Below are 7,147 nucleotides of genomic sequence, written 5' to 3'. Positions count from 1 at the left end.
ATCAACTAACTTCATTAGTTGCTTATTCTTTTAGCCTTGGCAGCAGAGATAAATCTTGAGGAGGGATCTGAAGCAGCAGAGAATTGTGACTTTACAAACTATTATTTATTATTTGTATTACAATGTGGAAGAAGTGAGGTTTTTACCATAAAGCTTATGCCCAAATAAATCTGTTAGTCTTTAAGGTGCCACCAGACTCCTTTTTGTTTTTATAGATAAATAGATTACATTTTGATTATTAGTGGTCCAGTTTTAGGTGGTAATAAAATAGTGCAACAGGAGTAGTCAAGCTTGATTGCCTTTATCAATAAAGTTCCCTTTATTCTTTAAGAATAGTGCATAATAAGAACAGATATACAATACTCAGTCCTTATGGAACCAAAACTTGCAGCTGATGATAGTCTGATCCCAGTTCTGTCTGGTTCAACCAATAACTCAAACTTACAGTTATTTATAGATAGATTGTTGACAGCCTATAACTTCCTTTTTTAAAAACATACAAGACAGTTATGCATACCCCCTTTTGTCTGTTACGTGTTGCAGATTTCCAAGCACATATTGAAATATCATCCAGACTTTCCATACGAATGTGGTTAGTGCATTTGTGGTTAACACACTTATTCTGATCAACAGGATATTATACTAAACATTAAGAGTGGAAAGTTTTGTTGCTTAATAAAGGTTAAACAACTTTATATCATTATTACAAATTATTCCCAAAGCTTCCTAGGGTTTTGATTTACTTAACAATAGGTCATTACTTAGCAATAATCCCTTTTCACTTAATGGTCAGCAAGTGGTACCTAAGAGGTTCAACTGAAATCAAGGTCCCATTGTTCTGTGCACTGTAGGAATACGTACTAGCTGAGACAGGGTGATTAATTTATGAGAGGCATTGTGGAAATGGCCTAGAAACCCTTGTGGAATTACTGATGTAATTATTGAAATTATAAATATGCTTACCACATTCCCTAAGCACATTCACTAAATAATAAAAAGATGAGCAAATTGACTTCATGTCAGTTAAAGGATTCAGCCAAAAATCCAGTGAAATGACTTTATGAAAATCCCTACCCTGTAGTATTAATGAACTCTCAGGAGACAGGTTGGTTGCAGAGAAAGATTGGTACTTTTTATTAACTACTGCACTCAACTCAGTCTGAGACCGCTCAAGCTGCAGGAAACATCTAGATCACACTGGACACAACCCTTAGCTTAGTCACTCTTAGTAGTTTGATGCTATTTCTTTAATAGCCCTTCAAAAGAAACCTCATCCACCTGAACTCACTTTCTCAGGGAAAAGTCTGGGCAAACAGGAAGGCCTTGCATTGTGCTCTGGAGGTCAACAAACTTCAGGGGCGTAATGGTCAGAGTCAAAGGCCTTTCACAGCCAACATCCTGCCAGAAGTTATAATCTGGAGGCTATTAGCACAAGCATTTTAAGGATTCTCAACTAATAGAAGAGGTCGCTATGAAAGATACATGTCTCTGAAGCAGCCAAGATTCATACCATAAAGTGCTTCAAATTTAACACCTGCAATTGCACCTAGAACTTATGTCAAGTGCCTATTTCACTACTAATGTAGCAGAAGCAAATAGAAATCTGCAATACCCTCAAAAATTTCCAATTTTACTTACTCACCTGGATTCTTCATGGGTTGGTATGAGTTTTATTTTGTCCCCTTGGGCTGGTGAATAGAAGGAAGCTAAATGGAGATCTGATGTGCCCATGAACATAGTGTTCTCATTTGGAAGTCTATAGGTTGCTGGAACCCTACATTCATAATGCCTTAGGTTTAATATTGTTCCCAGATCATAACACAAGAACTAGGGGGTCACCAAATGAAATTAATGGCAGCAGGTTTAAAACTAATAAAAATAAATATTTCTTCACACAACACACAGTCAACCTCTGGAACTCCTTGCCAGAGGATGTTATGAAGGCCAAGACCATAACAGGATTCAAAAAAGAACTAGATAAATTCATGGAGGATAGGTCCATCAATGGCTATTCACCAGGATGGGCAGGAAAGGTGTCACTAGCCTCTGTTTGTCAGAAGCTGGGAATGAGTGATGGGATGGATCAGTTGATGATCACCTGTTCTGGTCATTCCCTCAGGGGCACCTGGCACTGGCCACTGTCAAAAGACAGGATACTGGGCTAGATGGACCTTTGATCTGACCCAGTAGGGCCATTCTTATGTTCTTACATTCAAAATATAAATTGCTAAAAACAAATCCTGAAACATTTTTCCTTACCCCAGATCATAGATATAGCTTTTAAAATCTGTGTGATCTGTTTAGGTCAAGAGGAAGCATTGTATGCTGGGGAGTGTAGCTTGTGCAAGCTGCATCTTTGGATAGGTCTACACTTACCTCCGGGTCCGGCAGTAAGTAATCGATCTTCTGGGATCGATCCTGGAAGTGCTCGCCATCGACGCCAGTACTCCAGCTCGGCAAGAGGAGTACGTGGCATCGACGGGGGAGCCTGCCTGCCGCGTCTGGACCCGCGGTAAGTTCGAACTAAGGTACTTCGAATTCAGCTACGTTAATAACGTAGCTGAATTTGCGTACCTTAGTTCAAAATGGGGGGTTAGTGTGGACCAGGCTTACATCTCAAAGTTGCGGGTGGCTGCAAGTTGCATTATAGATCTCTAACCTACATTAAGAATAGAGCCCAAACACTGGCCATCCTTGAGTTCAAGCCTCAGCAAGGAAAATTGGCTTTTTTCTGTGATGGTAAATTGGAGGATAATCTCTCAATAGTTCACATTATCTCTTCAGAAAGGAAAAGGCAACATCTTTAGAAGTACTTAAGTACCAAGTGAGTAACCCTTCTCTGCTGGAATGCCGCCCTGCTAATGATGCAGAGAAGAAAAACAGCCATTTCTGGCAGAGTTTACAGGCTCTCTCATGCCAAACAAAAAAGTCTAAAACGCCTGGTAAAAATAAATATTGCTTGGAAATTCTGGCATGGGAAACATTTCTGACGGCCAAGGCTTAGCTCATCCTGGGGGGTAACCCAAGAAGGCCTGTGCTTTTCATTCTTGACTGTTGAATATTCCCTGTAACCCTCAGCAGCCAGGACTGTGTCTATCCACTGTGTATGTGTGTGCCTGTGCACACAAAAGAGATGTAGATAGAGTTTGAATGTGACTATGTATGAGAGAGATGCAGCCTCTTGGGCTGTAATCAGGTAATAATTCTGATGGATTATGCAGCCTGTCATGGAAAAGAAGCCTGTTTTCTGTATACAGAATGGAGAATATTTAATAATGTAAAGGGGACAAAGTAAGGAATATTCATTGTCTCTCCTGCTGGTTACACAGCACCTGAGACATTTTCAAGAGTAACAATATTTGTAGTTCTATATGGAGAGAAAGTGGGAGCCAGAAAGTTTGGTAGTAGTTGGGGAGCTTAGAAAAGAGAAACTGAGATGTACATGTGTGATGTTCCCCTTTTTGTTATCTGGACCGGTGATCTGCTAGGTCACTCCAATCCTTGACTCTGGGAGCCAGCCTTACCCTGCTCTGCTGTGAGAACCCCCACTCCTGGGCTGTTCACGCACAGCTTCTGGCATGTAAGCTGCTCCTTGGATTGTGCAACCAAATAACACTAGCCAATATCTCCAGTCCCAGACACAACCCTAGGAACCTCCATCTTGCAGTGTCCAGTTATGCCCAATGGATGCTGCAAGCTTATATGAATTTGTCAATTTAACAAAGAAATTGGTATGTACCAGGCTTGTTATCCCAAGGGGAGCCTCTGACATGCTTCAAACCAAATGTACAGCTTCCGGTAGAATAAACAAACGAATTTATTAACTACAAAGATAGAATTTAAGTGATTATAAGTCAAAGCACAACAAGTCAGATTTGGTCAATTGAAATAAAAGCAAAATGCATTCTGAGCTGATCTTAACACTTTCAGTGCCATTACAAACTTGGATGCTTCTCACCACAGGCTGGCTGGTTGCCCTTCAGCCAGGCTCTCCCCTTTTATCAGTGCTTCAGTCACTTGGTGGTGATGTCTGTAGATGGAGGTGGAAGAGAGAGGAAGAGCATGGCAAACAGCTCTCCCTTTTATCATGTCCTTTCTTCCCTCTTGGCCTTGCTCTCCCACTCCGCCCCCCCCCTTCAGAGGCAGGTGAGCATTACCTCATCGTAGTCACAAACTGACCAAAGGAAGGGGGGATGACTCACTCGAGAGTCCAACAGATCCTTTTAAAAAAACGAGGAGTCCTTGTGGCACCTTAGAGACTAAAAAATGTATTTGGGCATAAGCTTTCATGGGCTAGAACCCACTTCATCAGATGTATGAAGTGAAAAATACAGGAGCAGGTATAAATACATGAAAAGATAGGGGTTGCTTTACCAAGTGTTAGGTCAGTCTAACGAGATAAATCAATTAATAGCAGGATACCAAGGGAGGAAAAATAACTTTTGAAGTGATAAGAGAGTGGCCCATTACAGACAGTTGACAAGAAGGTGTGAGTAACAGTAGGGAGAAATTAGCATTGGGGAAATTAAATTTAGGTTTTGTAATGACCCAACCACTCGCAGTCTTTATTCAGGCCTAATCTGATGGTATCCAGTTTGCAAATTAATTCCAGTTCTGCACCTTCATGTTAGAGTCTGTTTTTGAAGTTTTTTTGTTGAAGAATTGCCACTTTGCGATCTGTTATTGAGTGACCAGAGAGATTAAAGTGGTCTCCTACTGGTTCTTGAATGTTATGATTCCTGATGTCAGATTTGTGTCCATTTATTCTTTTGCGTAGAGACTGTCTGGTTTGGCCAATGTACATGGCAGAGGGGCATTGCTGGCACATGATGGCATATACAGGGCTGCCCGGGTGGGGGCAAGTGGGGCAATTTGCCCCGGGCCCCGCAGGGGCCCCCACGAGAATATAATATTCTATAGTATTGCAACTTTTTTTTATGGAAGGGGCCCCCGAAATTGCTTTGCCCCAGGGCCCCTGAATCCTCTGGGCAGCCCTGTATATCGCATTGGTAGATGTGCAGGTGAACGAACCCCGAATGGTGTGGCTGATGTGGTTAGGTACTATGATGGTGTCCCTTTAATAGATATGTGGACAGAGTTGGTACTGGGGTTTGTAGCAGGGTTTGGTTCCTGGATTGGTGTTTTTGTTGTGTCGTGTGTAGTTGCTGGTGAGTGTTTGCTTCAGGTTGGGGGGCTGTCTGTAAGCGAGGACTTACATACATACATACATTTCCTACATTACATAAATTTCCTACATCTGATGAAGTGGGTTCTAGCCCACAAAAGCTTATGTCCAAATAAATTTGTTAGTTTCTCAGGTGCCACAAGGACTCCTCGTTTTTTTTGCTGATACAGACTAACACGGCTACCACTGAAACCTGTCAACAGATCCTTTGTTGCTGCCTAGGCTAGTGTCCTTTGTTCCTGTGAGGCTGGGCTGGGTTTTCCCATACATGCCCTGATGAGGTGTGAACTGTCCCTCTGCTCTTGGAGAGTTTTGCCTGGGCCTGTTTTAAGCCATGAGGACACATTTTCAGCCTCATAACTATATACATGAAATTACAACCAATAACATTACTGTAATAACAATTACTATAACATCACTATAACAACAATGCTCAGTGCATCATGAGCCTTCTGAAGACAGCCGACATGACAAACTTTGCATTGGATACCACACAATCGTTTTATAAGGATGAACATGGGGGTGTAAGGTGTTCCCGTGAGGTACAGAACGTCACAACATGCAAGAAAGAAGAACTTGTAGATGAATTAATTACTGAGAAGAGAAACTACAGTGAAAAGGAAGGGAACAAAGACCAAGAGACACTGGCAAATAATTCTAAAATGGAAGGGGAAAAACATATTTTCCAGAATGAAATAGAAAAATGTTTTTATGGCCTATTTAAAATTAAAATGAAAAATGTGGGAGATTGTATTTAAATTTCTCTTTATGGTTTGTGAACTCAACTGCACCATTAAGATAGCTTCTAAAACACAGAGCATGAAATTGACTAGTCCAATCCCCTACCCAAATTGAGAGTGAAATACAAAATAGTAAAGAAACCTCTTTAGGGGTGAAAAGTCAATCCAAAGTTTATACATCTTTTGTTAAATGTCGTACAGTGATAAGAACAGAGGTAAGAATTATTATTCCTTAATGAAGAGCCCTGAACTTGGGGGAAGCTCAAATCTAGATATAAACTTTATGACTTGAGTCCGTTTCTATGATTTACTGAGCATAGTTGATCAGCAGTACTGGTGCTAACCCACAGGGAGCCCTAAACAGGAATATTTCTGGCTCCCCACCCCACATACTAATAACTAAAAGGGAGTCTCCTGGAGCTACTCGGGGTCCTAAACAATTGCTTAGTTTGCTTATACCTTCCCCTGACTCTGCTGATCAGTATCTCTGGTGTTGTTCAAAACAGAGAAGATACTGTCTCTAGAACTGGCAGTTTGTATTAAGGGCTTGAACTTGTGCCCACTAAAGTCAATGGTAAAGCTCCCACTGACTTCACTGGTTTAGGATCAGGAGCTAAATAAACAATGCAGCACACACACACATACACTGCCTCAGATTGTCAGAATTTTAATATACGTTTTAAATATGCAGAATTATTTTTTCACTCTCCTCATTAGCAAAAGCAGATCAACTATTTTTGCTTAAACAATCCAGAAAATTCACCCTTGGGCAGAGACCAAATCTGGAAAATTTCAACACAAAATGTGAATATTTTGCAAGTTGATGAGTGCCTAAAATGGGGCTATATAATGGAAACCATTTGTATCCTTAACTATAATGGTTGCTGTCTCTCCAACTTTGAGTTTTAAGTTAAAGGATTTGTTTGGCTGATGCAGAGGCCAGGCAAACTTCACAGCCACAGAGAAAATGCCAGAACCACAGAAGAGAGAGTTCAGATTTATTAGTATTACCCTTCCCCATAATAGTTTTATTGGCAATGCAATATTTAGTCTTTCACCCCAGGTCACCAGTTCAAAGTTAGCCCATGTTGGTAGTAACCAAATCTTATCTGTTTTCAGTGGCCTGTATGAAAGTATGGGGGCAGGAGAAAAGATTCCCACTGGACTGGTAGCCCAATCACAAAATCTTACCATTACAATCAACATTTTAGCCCTCCTGTTG

Source organism: Chrysemys picta, chromosome 4 (assembly GCF_011386835.1).
Source record: "Chrysemys picta bellii isolate R12L10 chromosome 4, ASM1138683v2, whole genome shotgun sequence".
Taxonomy (NCBI): Eukaryota; Metazoa; Chordata; order Testudines; family Emydidae; genus Chrysemys; species Chrysemys picta.
Note: the sequence above shows the minus strand (reverse complement) of the source record.